The sequence below is a fragment of the Macrobrachium rosenbergii genome, chromosome 49 (genome assembly GCF_040412425.1).
Source record: "Macrobrachium rosenbergii isolate ZJJX-2024 chromosome 49, ASM4041242v1, whole genome shotgun sequence".
In the NCBI taxonomy this organism is placed as follows: Eukaryota; Metazoa; Arthropoda; class Malacostraca; order Decapoda; family Palaemonidae; genus Macrobrachium; species Macrobrachium rosenbergii.
Window position 1 is genome coordinate 39871623 of NC_089789.1, and position 16983 is coordinate 39888605.

Consider the following 16983-nt stretch of genomic DNA (forward strand, 5'->3'; position numbering starts at 1 on the left):
GAATCCGAACCACATTATAGCGAGAAATGAATTTCTATCACCAGAAATAAATTCCTCTAACTCTTCATCAGCCGGTCGGGGGAATTGAACTCCGGCCCATCGAGTGACAGTCCGAACTCTACCGACTCACCCAACAAAGAGCTAAAACACACGATCAACCTTCCATCCCTTGGTTGCTCCCGAGCAGGCAGTTATATCTGTTGCTGCTGGGGCTTCAGACGTGCCTATTACAACGAAGGGAAGCAAGGTTTATCAGAAATTGTATATACCACGTGTATGCTATTAACTGTTTTGGCTGGAGATGAATGCATTTCTTCAAAGTATATTTATATGTTGCGTATTTATGAGCGCTATATGATAGTGCTCTCGATTATTTTGTGCTGGAAACTTACTGTTCATGGTAAGGTGTGTATGTATGCATATATGTACATACAGTATATATATATATATATATATATATATATATATATATATATATTGTAGATATATAGATATATATATATATATATATATATATATATATGTTATATATATATATATATATATTGTTAGATATATAGATATGTACACATACACAGGTGTATACACATATATACATATATATATATATATTCATATATAGTATATATGCACACTAGTTATATAAGTTTTAAGAATTTATATATATATAATATATATATATATATGCATATTCATATAAAACTAAACACACTAGTTGTAACACGTTTTAAGAATTCTGTTAAATGGGTAACCTACATTATTATATTGTTACTTGTTATTATAAAACTATTATTATTATTATTATTATTATTATTATAAATGGAAAAGAGGTAGAGGGTACCTCGCTATATCCACTCTCCCTCAGCCAGCCGTGTTTTTTATCATTTTTCCCCCCTAGAGGAGTTCACCAAGACTTGCGGCCTTCTACAAAGGTTTCGTCCCCTGTGAATTGAGTTAGTTTTTCCCCACGAGGTTCTTTGATGTGGTATTGGTCAAGCAGCATTCCCCCCCCCCTCCCACCTTTATCCCCCCCTCTCCATCTCCCCCTTCCCCCTCCTTTTATCATTCCTCTTTCATTTCCTTTTTCATTTGTTCAGTGGTTAGGGTGTTGAGAAGTACTATAGTGAATAAGCAACGGGGCCGGGTTGTGTTAGGCGAATTACTGCGTAGGCCTATGGGGAGCCAGAGGCCTAGATTGGTCTTTTGCCTCTTGACAAGCCTCACGTGTGTAATAGTTTTTTTAACGTTGAAGTTTCTCTGATGCATCTCAGATGAAGTTAGAGATTACACGGAGACATATAGATAACTGTTGAATTTAATAAGCTAAAATGATAAGTACTGAGTTTCGTTTTTCTGCCCGGAGAGGAAATCACCCGTGGTAATTTCACTTCACAATACATAAAGGACCTACAATTAAGACAATAGCTCTTGAAATAACGAGTTTAAATAGTCTATTAATTCAACGTAATTAGTAAGAAATTCAACAAGCCTCATCAAAGAACTTGCTTCGTGCAATGAAGTCAGTTTCGTAAATGAAAAGTAGTAAATACGTAAAGAATTAATTTAGATTAGGCCTATATAGGAAAATTTCTTGAAACGAAATATAAATGGTCTGTAAACAACAGGCACAAGTTAATTGGTAATTATAGCGATTGAGTCCTTTACTTGAATTTGTATCGATGTGTTGGCGACCGTAATTTAAACCTTAACATGCACAAATCGATCCAAGGAGTGCAACTATCTTATTAAGCATGCAAAAAACTCTCAGTTGACTTACGTTCCACGAGATGCTGGTCTTCAAAATGGTATACACTATACAGGCAAGATGATATTGCCCAAGTTACATGGGACGCCTTCCCTCGCCCTCGAAATCTCTTCACTCGGCCTTGGTGGAATTTACTGCTTCAGGTCTGCTTGAAGCTTTCTAAAATGTAGAATCTCCAAAATATGTAGACGAGCTTGATGAAACACTGCTCTTGACTGGAATCTGGACTCTGGACTGGACTGGGCTGGACTGATGGACAGAAAACTCCAAGGCAGAATCAGAAAACATATTTAACTGCCAAACAGTCAGTTTGAAGAGCTATCCAGGAGCAATAGTATAAACAAATAAATTCTTAAATTTCGCTGTTACCATCAAACCATCACCGAGTAAACAAAAGATTTTTTTTTTTGTATTCTTGCATACAAATCGTTAAAAACTATATAGGCCTATATAAGAAGTGTATAAAGGTTTTTCTTGACACTCCACACCAAGGGTTCTACGATTAATTTTTCGTTAAATGCAGAACTTTGGAATAGCCTATATGGAAAATTGACCGAAGTTAAACTCTGAAAATAAGACAGATTTGTTAACAATTTTATTACCCGCATAGGCCTATCACTGCTCTTCATGGCCAATTTTTTCATTTATTAATTTCTCTCTGTTAGGATAGTTAATATGTATTAAGGCCTAAATTTTAAAAATCTCAGTTAAACGAAAGTTTTCTATTTTTAAATTGTTTTGGTATTCTGACAAAAAATCTACCTGCGTAGGCTACGTAGATTTGGTCTCCATATTCCTGAAGTGCTACATTACCGTGTAGCAGCTTTTTGTTTTTTGAACAAGTTACAATTTTTTTTTAATTAGTGAATTAATTACATTTCCTTTGACGCCACTGTTCTTTTTAGATGATCGTTATTTCATTATTAAAAGGGTTCAAATTTTCTGGAGTTTAGCCTGCTGTACATGATGTTTAATATTACACACTTTTCAGTGTATGTTTTTGTTCTCTTACACGATCATCTTCCCAGTTTGGTTGCAGTGTGGTTTATGCTGGCTGTCTTCGATGGTTTATGTTCAGAGTGATTGTTTAACCTCTCTCTCTCTCTCTCTCTCTCTCTCTCTCTCTCTCTCTCTCTCTCTCTCTCAGGCGTAGGTTACCCCTTTGCTTTGTTCCCGGGAAAAGCCTATCAAAAGCGTTTTCAGTTATCCAATTAAATGCTAATACACTGCCCAATCCTAGATAGATTTCAAAGGAGAGAGAGAGGGAAGGGGCAAAAAAGAAAAAAACAAAGAAAAGGAAGAAGGGATGGCTACGAGGAAGAGTGAAAGAAGGAATAACGGAGAGTAAGCAAAATAAAAAGGATGGGAAATGCAGGCCCTAGGCTTCATATACTTGCTCCTGTAGTATATAGGAAAGGGTTGCAAGGATTGAGAGCAGGCTTTCGGTAGGATGGAGGATGTGATGGAGAAGAGGTGAAGGATAGATATTAATGGAGAAAGTATGAAGCTCGTATGGAAGATCTGCGGATGATCATTTGAAAAATGTTGCGGCGTATTTTTATGGACGAGGATTCACTAACTGGAAATCAAGCGCTCGCGCACACACAAATTTATTCATAATATTTATTATGATCATGTTGGGTGCATTAAATGTTTCTCTAGAGCAACAGTGAAAATGTTATTAAACTGTAATTCGGGGGCTCCGTGTTATGAATTACTGGAACCTGCAACAAACTTTGGCAGCCTGATATGAGCAGCAATGGGCCATAACGAGCCTTCGGAAAGTAAGACATTTTTCAGAACGAGAGGAAAACTTTGATCGGAGGGAAAAAATGGTAATAAGCCGGCTTTCATGGAAGTCTGATATGGATATTGAATTAGCCGTCGTGTATGTTTTAAAGCGAATCAATTAAATGTCGGTACCCATTAGTTGTGTGCGGAGCAAACAAGGTTGTCGGGATATATGGGACCGGCGCAAAAAAATCGGCGATAGCAGTTTTAAAATGAAAGTGCGCGGGCCATGCCTGTTTACTGTCGCGCCAGATCAAAGGCGCTTTGCAAAGAACGGCATTTTAAAAAGGGCCAGGTTTTGACTTATACTTTTTTTTTTCCTTAGAGTTTTTTTTTTTTTTTTTTTCCAACATTTTTTCTCCCCGGAGCTTTTGAAGAAACATAATTCTCAGGTTTAGGTTTTGGGAAAAAAACAGAAAACATTTGGAATGGATGGAGTTCTTTATATTTCCCAGGGAGTTGGATTTTTTTTTATTTTCTGGAATTGTCGAAACATGTTAAGCTTTGCGTTCAGAGGGCTGTGGAATAAATTTTTGTATATTGGTCTTTGTAATAAACATTGCCTCATAATTTTGGTAATATATATATATATATATATATATATATATATATATATATATATATATATATATATATATATATAATATATATATATATATATATATATATATATATATTATATATATATATATATATTATATATATATATATATACTATATGTGTGTGTATTATATATATTGTATGTATGTATAATACACAGAGAGTGGTAGCAATGTTACTACTACCAAAATTAATATTACTAGTAGCACGATGTTTCTTTCGTAATCCACATTTTATATATACTATTGTTAGATCTTGATTAAATATTAACTCGCAGCTGTAATCTGCTCCCCTGGTTACGGCAATATGTTTTATATTATTGTTTAAAGAGTATTGACTGTATATGTTCGTATTAAGTTAAAGCTGTTAACGTAAGCGCGATTCCCTTTTATTTACGATTTCTGTTTTGATGCGAAAAGATTTGTGCTAATCACGCGACGTTTGTTCAACGAAGTAGATTAAGCAGCTTATGCAGTTTTCTCCTAGTAACAGTTCTCTCTCTCTCTCTCTCTCTCTCTCTCTCTCTCTCTCTCTCTCTCTCAGATGGGGGCAATGAGATGAGACTGCAGTTCTTGGTTGTGACTCTTCCTCTGCAGATGAGATCATAGGCAGCCGGGAAATGTAGTCCCAAGCGACTCTCTCTCTCTCTCTCTCTCTCTCTCTCTCTCTCTCTCTCTCTCTCTCTCTCTCTCTCTCTCTCAGGTAGACGTAGTAAGATGAAAATACGGTTTCTGGCGACGCTGTTTCGCACTGTTACATAGTGCGTTCGCGAATGTCGCTCTCTTTCTTTCCTTTCACTGTACCTCCGTTCATATTCTCTTTCTTCCATCTAACTTTCCACCCTCTCCTAACAATTTATTCATAGTGCAACTGCTCTGAGGTTTTCCTCCTGTTGCACCTTTGAAACTTTTTCACTGTCAGTTTCCGTTTCAGCGCTGAATGGCCTCAGTTGCCCCGGTGCTTGGCATGTATGCTTAAAATCTATAAATCTATAAGTCAGTCAATCCCTATTTATATCCATGTTTAAATCCCTCCGTGTGTTTGGGATGCAATTAGCTAATCATCGAATTGCCCGGATTAACCGAATATTCCATTAGGTGATTATTGTCGAGAAATGTTTTTGATTCGACTTGACAAACGCGGGAAGGAGGGATTCCAGTCGGTTGGAGCTTCTGCTGTTGTGGCTGGCATTGGATATATTTTGTGTTTTTTTTCATGTGTTGTAATGATTTACCCACGTTTTTATCCGTATTAATTTGTTAATTATTGTTTTGTTTTTTAATAAGCGATCTCTTCTTTCTGTATTTCCTGTAACCTTCGGTTACGTCTTTCTGATGAACACCATATTCTTTGGAAGCTTGAATATCGAGTCAATGACCCCTTTGGTGGGCCTGTCCCGTATGAATAGGGTTCATTTTCTGAATAAGAGTAATAATGATTATAATCATGGTTTCTACTCTACTCACGCGTCAGGCTTTAGAACTCTCCTCTTGCCCTATCTTTCATAATCATTCTCCCTATGACCTTCCTTCCTGTACGGGGCTAAGTGTCCGTCACTTCCATGGGAGTTAAGGGCAACACCCGCCCCCCCCTCCCCCCTCCCCCTGTCGTCCCCGTCGTCCTTCCTTTTTTTTTATTTTCTTGTTTTTATTTTGGTTTGGGATAGAAAAGGGCATTAGTTTCATACCATTGACATGTGTTGTTTAAAGGAAAAAAAAAATTCCGCTTTATTGATTTCTTTATTCTTTCTGTTATTATGGTTAAGTATGGTAGGATTTTCCAAAAAACGCGGAACACATCACTGTAAATTTATACGGTTCAATAGGAACCCCATTATTCGTTTGTGAATTTGTGAGTTGTTTATTGTAGTAGAGGGACCCTTTTTTGTGGGGGGGGGGGAGAGGGGTCATTCTCAACGTTGCAAAAGAGAAATAACACCTACGTGTTTTTCGTTTTTGTTGATTCGTAATGGTAAAGTGCTCAGGCATGCAGCTGGTGACGCAGCTGTGTTGGTCAAAAATGAGATACGTAGTACGTTGATCGTTATGATGCAAGTTACAACGTAGCCTAAGCAAAATTCATTACTGTAATATTCTGTTATGCATAACATAATCAGTCGAATGCGCGTTGCTTAAATTACTGCTGTGGTCATACATGTTGCTGAAATTACTGCTGTGGTCACACATGTTGCTGAATTATTGTTGTGGTCACACATGTTGGTGAAATTATTGCTGTGGTCACACATGTTGCTGAAATTACTGCTGCGGTCAAACATGTTGCTGAAATTACTGCTGTGGTCGCACATGTTGCTGAAATTATTGTTGTGGTCACACATGTTGGTGAAATTATTGCTGTGGTCACACATGTTGCTGAAATTACTGCTGCGGTCACACATGTTGCTGAAATTACTGCTGTGGGCACACATGTTGCTGAAATTATTGCTGTGGTCACACGTGTTGCTGAAATTACTGCTGTAGTCACACATGTTGCTGAAATTACTGCTGCGGTCACACATGTTGCTGAAATTACTGCTGTGGGCACACATGTTGCTGAAATTAGTGCTGTGGTCACACGTGTTGCTGAAATTACTGCTGTAGTCACACATGTTGCTGAAATTACTGCTGCGGTCACACATGTTGCTGAAATTACTGCTGGTCACATGTTGTCGAAATTATTGCTGTGAAATTGCTGATTGCTGTGGTCACACATGTTGCTGAAATTACTGCTGCAGTCACACATGTTGCAGAAATTACTGCTGTGGTCACACATGTTGCTGAAATTACTGCTGTGGCCACACATGTTGCTAAAATTACTGCAGTGGTCACAGATGCAGCTCTGGATGCAGTGGCGGTCATTTTTGTGACTGAATACCTCTTCGGTTCTGATAATGTGGCCTCGTGCTTCTGTGGTGGTAACATTTGTGGTTTGATGCTCTGTTGTTCTGAGTTGTGACTCGTGTAGAGATCTTCGTCTTCCACGTGACGTGACAGGCCATTGATTGACAGATAAGTGACTTAACCGGAGCGTTATTGCTACATCTACTTACATTTTTATGTATTTATTTATTAAGTTATTTTTTTCTTTTCTAATAACTGTATTTCCTGTTACATTTTGTTACCTCTTTCAAATGAAGACCACATCCCTTGGAAGCTTGATTTCCAAGTCAGTGGACCTTGTGGGCTTGTTTTATGTGAATACGGTTCATCTTCTGAATCGCTGTTCCGATTGTTACAAACTTTACTATGGTAAATGAATATGTTTGGATTTTGAGCAACATTATTGCAAGCTGCTGTCATTTCCAAATGTGACATGACGATTGCATTTTAACATCCTTATAATGGCAAAGCACTTCTTACGGTGACTACTAAATTTAACATTTTATAACATATACTATTGTTTATGTAACGATCAAATTCAACATCTTGTAACGTATGCTATTGTTCATGAAATTACCGTCATCACATGTTTCCTAATAATGTGAACACCTTGTGATGGCGTGGTTATGAAATGTTATGGTGTTATTGATGAACAATTGCACATTATGATGTTGTATGAGTCTTAATGATACTTTGATGACCAGACATAGTTGAGATTTGCCACCTCCTATTGTTGACAGGTGTGACACTTGAATGTTTACCCATGTAACCTAGAGACCACTATACAAGTCTTCATAACCCCTCATACTTTGTTGGTGGCGTTTTATCAATCGTACGGTAAAATGTTATTCATTGTTATGATGCATGGACGGTTAGGTAGTTTTATTACTTTTGTTATAATGACTTCGCAGTGACGTAGTATCATAAATCCTTTGTTCGGTATGAATACTTTACTGATATGGCTGCTGTCACCCGTTGTGTCGTTAATACAAGGAGAATGACCAGAATAATGATTACTATCAAGTACATTAGGCCTGTACTTAGTGACTGTATTTGTATAAACATCAGGGTGTTTATACAAGCAACTCGTGTCATTATACTTTCTATAATGATCACCGTTACAAGTTTTAGGGAATTCATTCTTACCTTTTAGTGCAATGTCATTGTAAACAGTACCTCGGTATATCATTGTACTGAAGGGATCACACTTGAAACTCATTATACTTATTGACACAAAATAAACATCAGGGTGTTTATACAAGCAATTCGTGTCATTATACTTTCCTATAATGATCACCGTTACAAGTTTAAGGAATTCGTTCTTACCTTTTAGTGCAATGTCATTGTAAACAGTACTTCGGTATATCATTGTATTGAAGGGATCACACTTGAAACTCATTATACTTATTGACACAAACATGAAATACCTAGATATCAAAGTGAAGGTGGTCACACCTGCAGTTCATTTGATTACAGCGGTCACACCTGATTTTTAAACTGGTTAGCCAAACCCGATTTCATTAAATGGTTAGGCAAAATCTGTAACAGGATTAACTTGTTTTCATGGTACCAGGAGTTCATAACGCGCGAATCCCGTTTGATAATGGTCATTTTTCAAAATGCTTCGTATGCATATTTCGATGGGGACGCGCGTCAGTTTTTCACTTGCTCATTATTATGTATCGGTGAGAAAGAACCATTTTTTATGGTGTCCTGATCGAGACGGCAAGACTGCTCAAAACAAAGCTTGTCCTTCGTGGAATTTCTTTTTTTCATTATACGGTGTAAAAACTACCAGGGTTTAAAACGTGTTAAATGGACGCCCTAAGTTATGACAGAAGAGGGGTAGGTTGATTGATTCAGAATGCACCGAAGAAGGTGGAGAGTTCTGTGGGTGAGACGCAAATGATGTGAAAGACTGATCAAACCGGTTGACCCTGAGCTTGTAAATTTCGTATAGGATCTGTCTGTATATCTGTCTATCTATCTATCTATATATCTATCGTTTGATCAAGCCTGGTTGAAAGTCATTCTGATGACCGCATGGAAGGCTGAGAGATTTTCAATGTTTCAGAATAGAATCTTTGAACGATTGATTGTATGTTGGTTTCAGAGTGGGACTGTCAAGGCTACAGTATTACACTTCATTTCACAGTGCCATATAGAATATATGGCACTGTGTGCAGTTTTACGAAGGTTTTGCCATGTGGAGTGCTCACCTAGGCTGTTTTGCATTAACAGTGGAACTCACACCTGAATTACCAAGGCAATTTCACACTGTTTTACAGTGGCATTGACAAGGCAATTGTGGTGAGGTTTCATAGTGTCAGGTATGTCACTGTGGGATTATTGATATAGCAGTGAACGAGCTTGCGTGGTGTAAGGCAGTACAGTGATCCCACAAGTACCAGTGCTGTTTAACGATCCATAAGTACGTCTGAAGAATGAAAGATTTGATCTCGATTGCAGTTTTATACAATATATAAAGTGTAATGATGATAGCCGTATTGAACGACATCAGATTTGATTATTTGTTCAAGGTGCATCTGAATTGCGTCGTATCTTACGGGTTTTTTTTTTTTGTTAGTTTCCTGTAAACGAAAACTATTGTGCCGGCTTTGACTGTCCGCCCTCAGATCTTAAAAACTACTGAGGCTAGAGGACTGGAAATTGGTATGTTGATCATCCACCCCCCAATCATCAAACATACCAAAGTGCAGCCCTCTAGCCCCAGTAGTTTATATTTTATTTAAGGTTATAAAATTAGCCATGATCGTGCGGCTGGAATCGCTATAGGTACCAACAACACAGGCCACCACCGAGTCGTGGCTAAAAGTTTCATGGACCGCGACTGAGAGTTTCATACAGCATTATACGCTGTACAGAAAACTCGATTGCGCCGAAGAAACTTCGCCGCATTTTTTACTTTTTTTTTTGCACCTGGGCAATGCATGATCGGCGATTGCGTCATTTATATAATTACACGCAATTGTAATTGTGATGAGAATGGAAATGGCGGTGGCTCGAGCGTTAATTGCATTTAATGCGGGTATTCCATTGTAATAGCGTCTTATTCTCGGCGTAATTTCTCTCCTTAGAGGCTGAAATGTTTGGATGTTTAAAGGGAATGTGTTGAAACGGGCGAACTTGCAGGCTGGGTTTCCATAATGTAAAAAGTATGGCATTTTGTGTGTGTGTGTGTGTGTGTGTGTGTATGTGCGTGTTCGTTGGTGTGTCATTGTAAGAGGCAAAAAACTGGCCAATGTTTTAAATGTGTTGTATTCTGAGTTTTATTTTTTTATAAATACTGTCATTGTATGTATATTTTTTTTATATTATTAAAAGCAAGATATTATTTTTTCGATTTTATTAAAAGTATGTTTATTTTTTTCGATATTATTAAAGGCAATTTTGTGTAGTTTTTCGATGTTATTCAAGGCAAGTTTGTATATTTTATCGATATTATTAATGAGAAGTATGAGTATTGTTTCGATATTATTGATGAGAAGTATGTGTATTGTTTCGATATTATTAATGGGAAGAATGTGTATTGTTTGGATGTTATTAATAAGTATGTGTATTTTATCGATGTTATTATGTGTATTTTATCGAAGTATGTGTATTGTTTCGATATTATTAATGACAAGTATGTGTGTTGTTTTTTATTATCATATTATTAAATATTATTAAAGGCAAGTATGTGCACTGTTTCGATATTGTTATTGCCAAGTATGTGTATTGTTTTGATATTATTAATGGCAAGCATGTATATTGTTTCGTTATTATCAATGACAAGTATGTGTATTGTTTTCGATATTATTAAAGGCAAGTATGTGTATTGTTTCGATATTATTAATAAGTATGTGTATTTTATCGATGTTATTAATGACAAGTTTGTGCGTTTTTTTCGATATTATTAAAGGCAAGTACATGGGGATATGTAAACTTTTCTGATAGATATTGATTATTTCAGCTACATCATGAAGAGTCGCTGGACTCCTGAGTTATTGCACGTAGCCTATGTAGGTATCTTTTTTTATATAGTTATTAATTTAAGTACAATGAATGCTTTTTATAACATTGTAGATGGAATAAGTAATTGCCTCGAGGTTTCAATGAAAACTTTAAGTAGAGCTAACAGAGTGGCCATCCCCTGATTTATAAGAATGAAAGTATGATTGCTAGAAGAGGAGCCAACGACATTATGTAAATGAACGCAGTGATTCAATTATTTATTTTGTATTTGATAATTTTCCTTCTTCTATAAACATAACGTATTGTGACATCCTTTCTAGATAACGTGCGACATCATGGCTAGCTTCTTCTTCGGCCAGAAATGGAAAACATCCTGTCGCCGTATCCTTTAGGTTACGGTAATCTATTTTCGGAGGAATTAGTTCATTGCGTCGGAGTTCTAGGTTTCTCCTTGATCCCAGCGTTCTTCTCAAACTCGAATACTGCGTCGTTACTGATAATGGTGTCTACTGTCATCCTGTTAAAGTAGAAGGTTTTGCCAGGATAGTCGTAGGATAGTTTTCCCCACAATATTATTCTAACTCAGTTTTAGTGTAGGTTCCGAGTTCAGTTAATAACTTGAATTGGTGTGATTATCATGTTGTAATGCTACTTTTATAGTTTAGTTTCAGTCGTCACTGTTGTCTGCCACGTTCTTAATATTCTTGGCAATTACGTAATAAAAATTCACAGTTATAAAAATAAATATAAAAGATAAAAACAAGGCTTTCGAACACCTGAGTGGTGTTCCACGCTCAGTGTTTACATTAAACCTAAACCGTGTATATTAGTACAATTTATTTATGTAATTGTGGATTTATATTACATAACAGTTTATCAAGGTGCCGCGAATTTTTGGCATTCTTGACCGTATTGTTATTGCGACAGACGTCACACTTCGCTCTCTTCGACCAAATTTTTATTCTTATCTTCGGAAGCGGATTGTCTTCTACAATGGGCATGCTGGAAATAAGTTTCTCCGTACAGTTTATTTAATGGTATTTTCTCTCTCTCCCCCCACTTCCCGAGAAGCCCATTACGTACAGAATTATGGTGCTGTTTTGTTACCGAAGTATGGGACTTTTATATGGAACTATGGAATTACTTTTCTATGGATCGACGAAGTCGTTTTATTTAGAAGTATGGCGTTATTTCCCGCCGTCTTTATCGGTGTGTGTTGGGGGAGGGGGAGGTTGGAGGAAAGGGGGAGGGGTGGGAGGTACGGGTTGGGTTGGGGTCTGGTAGAATTTCAGGATTTTTTTTTTTATTGAATGCGCAAGTGGTGTCATTTTATAACGGGGAATATATTTTAATGAGACTTTTATGATGGTAATTTGATGCCAGTTAGTGTTTCATGGTGTTGAACGATTAGCTTTATGGTGAAATATGATTTCATGTGCCTTGCAGTTAATGATGCAATGATATTTTAGGCCACATAGATGCACAATACATTAGAGCAAGAATTTATAAGGTTTGATAAACGAAACATGACTGACGTGAAGTTAATGAGTTAATGATTATTTTTTCAACTAGTTAATGATTGATTTTTTTCAAGCGCAACTGACAAAGTAGCAGGCAACGTCATTTTCATAGTCCAGGTCCGAAGAACCAAACAAGTAAAAAATGCGCCCAAATCTCTTCGGCGCAATCGAGTTTTCTGTTCAGTGTATAATATAGGCCATTGAAAATTGATCGATCTTTCGGTGGTCTCATTGTACAGTAATGCTGTATGAGCCGCGACCCATGAAACTTTAACCACGGCCCGATGGTGACCTATCCTATATCGTTGCCAGAAGCACGATTATGGCTAACTTTAACCTTCAATAAAATAAAAACTACTGAGGCTAGAAAGCTGCAATTTGGTATGCTTGATGACCGGAGGGTGGATGATCAACATACCAATTTGCAGCCCTCTAGCCTCAGCAGTTTTTAAGATCTGAGGGCGGACAGAAAAAGTGCGGACGGACAGACAGAACCGGCACAATAGTTTTCTTTTACAGAAAACTAAAAAATGGAGAAGCGTAAGGAAATTAAGGTTGAAAAACCGAAACTGAAAGAGAATTCCAAAGCGTAACCGGTAACAGGTGAATAAACTATAGACTTATTCACAGTGCACCTAACAAAACCTAGGAGTTGTGAATGTTGTTGACAGATTTATGACAAGAAGACCAGGCTACTTATGAATTAGAGGATTAACGCCATAAAAACTTACGATATGATATGACTTTATCGCCATGATAAAACGTTGAGTCGCGTGTGGTGTTTTGATCAAGTCCCAGTTCTTGTCGTAAAATTTAGTATGCTGAACAGTTCATTACTCTCTCTCTCTCTCTCTCTCTCTCTCTCTCTCTCTCTCTCTCTCTCTCTCTCTCTCTCTCTCTCTTCTGAGCTATCAGCGGGTCTTCGTGCTGTCTAGAAATATTTTATTTCAAGAAACACCTGTCTGAGTCTAGTTATCCGTATAAAAAAAAATATCTATGGTTCCTCCAAGATCAGAATCGCAAATGCCCGTTCCTCAGGCCGAGTAATTCGTTGTGTAAACACGGGACGCAATTACACTCGCTTCGTCTTGACGCCCGTTTGATACAGCGTGTGCATTAGTTATGCATGCGATGCTAGTGTCCTCCTCCTGCTTATATATCGCAACTGGTAATAAGCAAGTATGCTGGATATGGATGTTGGGATCGCGTGATTAATGAGGAGTCATCGGTTGAAGAAATTAGGGAAATTCCGGGGTCTCCCTGGGCTCATTCGAGTTTGTTTAATGTGGATGCGTTGGATAGTCATTTCGGTTCTAAGACGCCGCTTTGTGTGTGTGTGTGTGTGTGCATACGTAGGTATAAATGCAGAGAATATGTGTTGTATAGTTATTTCTGTTCTAGTGTAGCTATTTCTGTCCTAAGACGCTATTTTGTGTGTGTGTGTGTGTGTGTGTGTTTGTGTGCGCAAAAAGCTGAGAATATGTGTGTGTGTTTATGCATTTTGCAGAGATTTTTGTATAGTCATTTCTGTTCTAAACGACGTGTGTGTCGGACAAAAGCTAAGATATGTGTTGTATAGCATTTTCTTTTGTAAGACGCTAATTCGTGTGTGTATGCATACCTAGGACCATAAGTAGAGATTTTGTTAATGCTTTTGGTAATGTGTTGCATAATTTATTTTGTGTTGAGATTATGGAAATTGAGAGTTTCTGAACGTTTCAGTTTAGTATGCCTTATGTCATGTATAATTGTCGTTGCATGATACCGCATCTGTATGCGTATAAGCACGTATACACCGAAAGAGATGATAGATAACTTATGTTTATTTATAGTTTTGTTGGTAACGCATTTCCGGATGGTGTGTACATACGTAATATACACAATGAGAGAGTGTGCTTATGCCGTTTGCTAAACTATATACAGGTGATTACTTTCTGAATGTAGAAGGAGATAGTTTCATTGTTTTTGTGATTGGTTTTTGCTTGCGCGTGCGTGATGAAATGTCAGTGCTTGCGCTCATTAAGGGCAGGTAAGATTTACCTAAATGATCAGCTGCCGTCTGGAGACTAATTTTGAATTGTTGGCTGGTTTTCGGAAAGCGTTTTTTTTTCTTTCGCTAAACTCTACTTCTTCTATATATAAATATATGTGCGTGCGTGTGTGTGTGTGTTTAATATATGAATATGGATGTGCAATATATATGCATTTATAATACATATAAATAAATAAATAAACAAATATATATATATGAATATATATATATATATATATATATATATATATATATATAATATATATTATATATATATATATATATATTTTTACTTATTTATTTATGTGTATTATAAATGGAATATATTGCATATCCATATTCATATATTAAACATATATATGCATACATACATGTATATATATATATATATATATATATATATATATATATATATATATATATATATATATATATATATATATATATGTGTGTGTGTGTGTGTGTGTTGTGTGTTGTGTAAAAACTGATTACGGTACGTTCTTCTCAGTAATTTACCGCGAATCTTTTTCCCTTTCTCATATTCCGTCATTGCGTAATTGAGAATATTCTCGCAATAGTGGCAGATTCTGCACAGTGCATCTTGACGCCTTAATCCACCTTGTCTCATTAGCCGATTGTAATTAGCCGAAAGGTGAACTCTGGTCCCGACTTTGTTGTTATTCTTGTTGGGTCACTGTTAATTCCCCGGATGATGTAACAGAACCAGCGTCCAGATTGGCTAATGTAGCAGCAACGCTGCTCCTCCTGTTTTCTGATTGGCTAATGAGGTTTGGTCGACGTCTGTACAATTAGCGACGAAAGTTTCCGGGTTAATGAGGGGTAAATTGAGCTGCTTGTGCATTGCTGTGAGTGTAATCAGCCCACCACCGCTGCGACGAGGACGGAATTTCGTAAGGGAGACCTGGGCGCGTCGTTAATAAACGTCGCTATATAATTTTGAAGTTCATTTGTATGCTGCAACGGTCTGTAGTCCGGCAGGTAGACTTTACGCGGCTGTAGAATACAGAAAATGCATTATGTAATGTATCAAACTTAGCAGGTTGCTGTTTTTGCACTTGCTTGCAGACGTGAGTCTCTCTCTCTCTCTCTCTCTCTCTCTCTCTCTCTCTCTCTAATAGTTTCGTGAAAATTTAAATCTTATCTGGCTTTTACTGTTGATGAACGTTCGATAACACACACTCTCTCTCTCTCTCTCTCTCTCTCTCTCTCTCTCTCTCTCTCTCTCTCTCTCTCTCTCTCTCTCTCTCTCTCTCTCTCTCTCTCTCTCTCTCATAGATTTCGTGAAAATCCAAATCTTATCTGGTTTTACTGTTGATGAACGTTTGACGACTCTCTCTCTCTCTCTCTCTCTCTCTCTCTCTCTCTCTCTCTCTCTCTCTCTCTCTCTCTCTCTGTGAGTTTGCATGACTCCTTTTCGAATTATTAATTGCTTCCTCATATATCTTTGTAAGGATCCATTGTTCATTCATCACAGATTCGTAAATAATTAGATTGAAGATTTTGAGCGTTTAACTACAACCAATCCAGCTAGCTATACTGTACTTTCATGTAATTTTCCCCATCGGGTTATGATTAGGTGTGGAGTGTTTCTTACCCGTATATATATGTATATATACATATGTATATATACACATATTTATATATAATTATATATAAATTATATATATAATGTATATTATATATGTATATATATATATATATATATATATATATATATATATATATATATATATATATATATATATATATATATATATATATACACATACATACATATACAAACGCATACTTACAAACAAGCATATTTATGAACACAGTAGCTTTAATTAACTTTTACTGAAACATCGACTATCGGCACGTTTCTGCCATAAACTTAAACAGCCTGTTTAACTTCCATTACCCTCTTTAGCATCCGTCCAATTTAGGGAACAAATTTGGAAAATTCCGAACCATTTTTTTTTGGTCTTCCAACACGGAAACATTACGGTTAGATCTGTGAGCATAAACTCGCTCTCTCGTGTAATGGGCCGAAACTGTCATTGCCGCGTACTGCAAATTAACAGACTTGCCATATCGCGTAATTTTACCGGGCAATAAACCATTCCTGTAAATATCCGGCGCTGTTTTTTTTTTTTTTTTCAGCATTTGCAACTTCCATTACATCTGCATATCGCCCTCGCAACTTCTCCGGACATTTTGCATATTTCCGCGTTAATTTGCATCGGCTAACTTTTTCTCTCTTCTCTTTTTCTCTCCTTATCGTTATCATTAATCATTCCCACGTATGCACTCTTTTTTTTCGTCCCTCGTTCGTGTTATTTTATTTTATCGTGTCCTTCTTCTCTGAAGACCTGCCCTTCATCTTTTATCGTTGCCTCTTCTGCATCTCTGTCCTTCTTCCC

The 16983-nt window shown here is 36.9% G+C and overlaps 2 protein-coding genes across 3 annotated transcripts in view; one reads left to right on the forward strand and one right to left on the reverse strand.

Annotated features, from left to right (window-relative positions):
• The window catches only part of LOC136832281 (uncharacterized), a 44314-nt gene extending 41258 nt beyond the window's left edge, over positions 1-3056 (reverse strand). Inside the window, exon 1 of the mRNA XM_067093160.1 lies at positions 1778-3056. The gene's annotated coding sequence lies outside the window, so the exon portion shown is untranslated. The remainder of the gene's footprint in view (positions 1-1777) is intronic.
• The window catches only part of alpha-Man-IIb (alpha-Mannosidase class II b), a 1038654-nt gene that overhangs the window by 6987 nt on the left and 1014684 nt on the right, over positions 1-16983 (forward strand). The gene's annotated exons all lie outside the window — the stretch shown is intronic.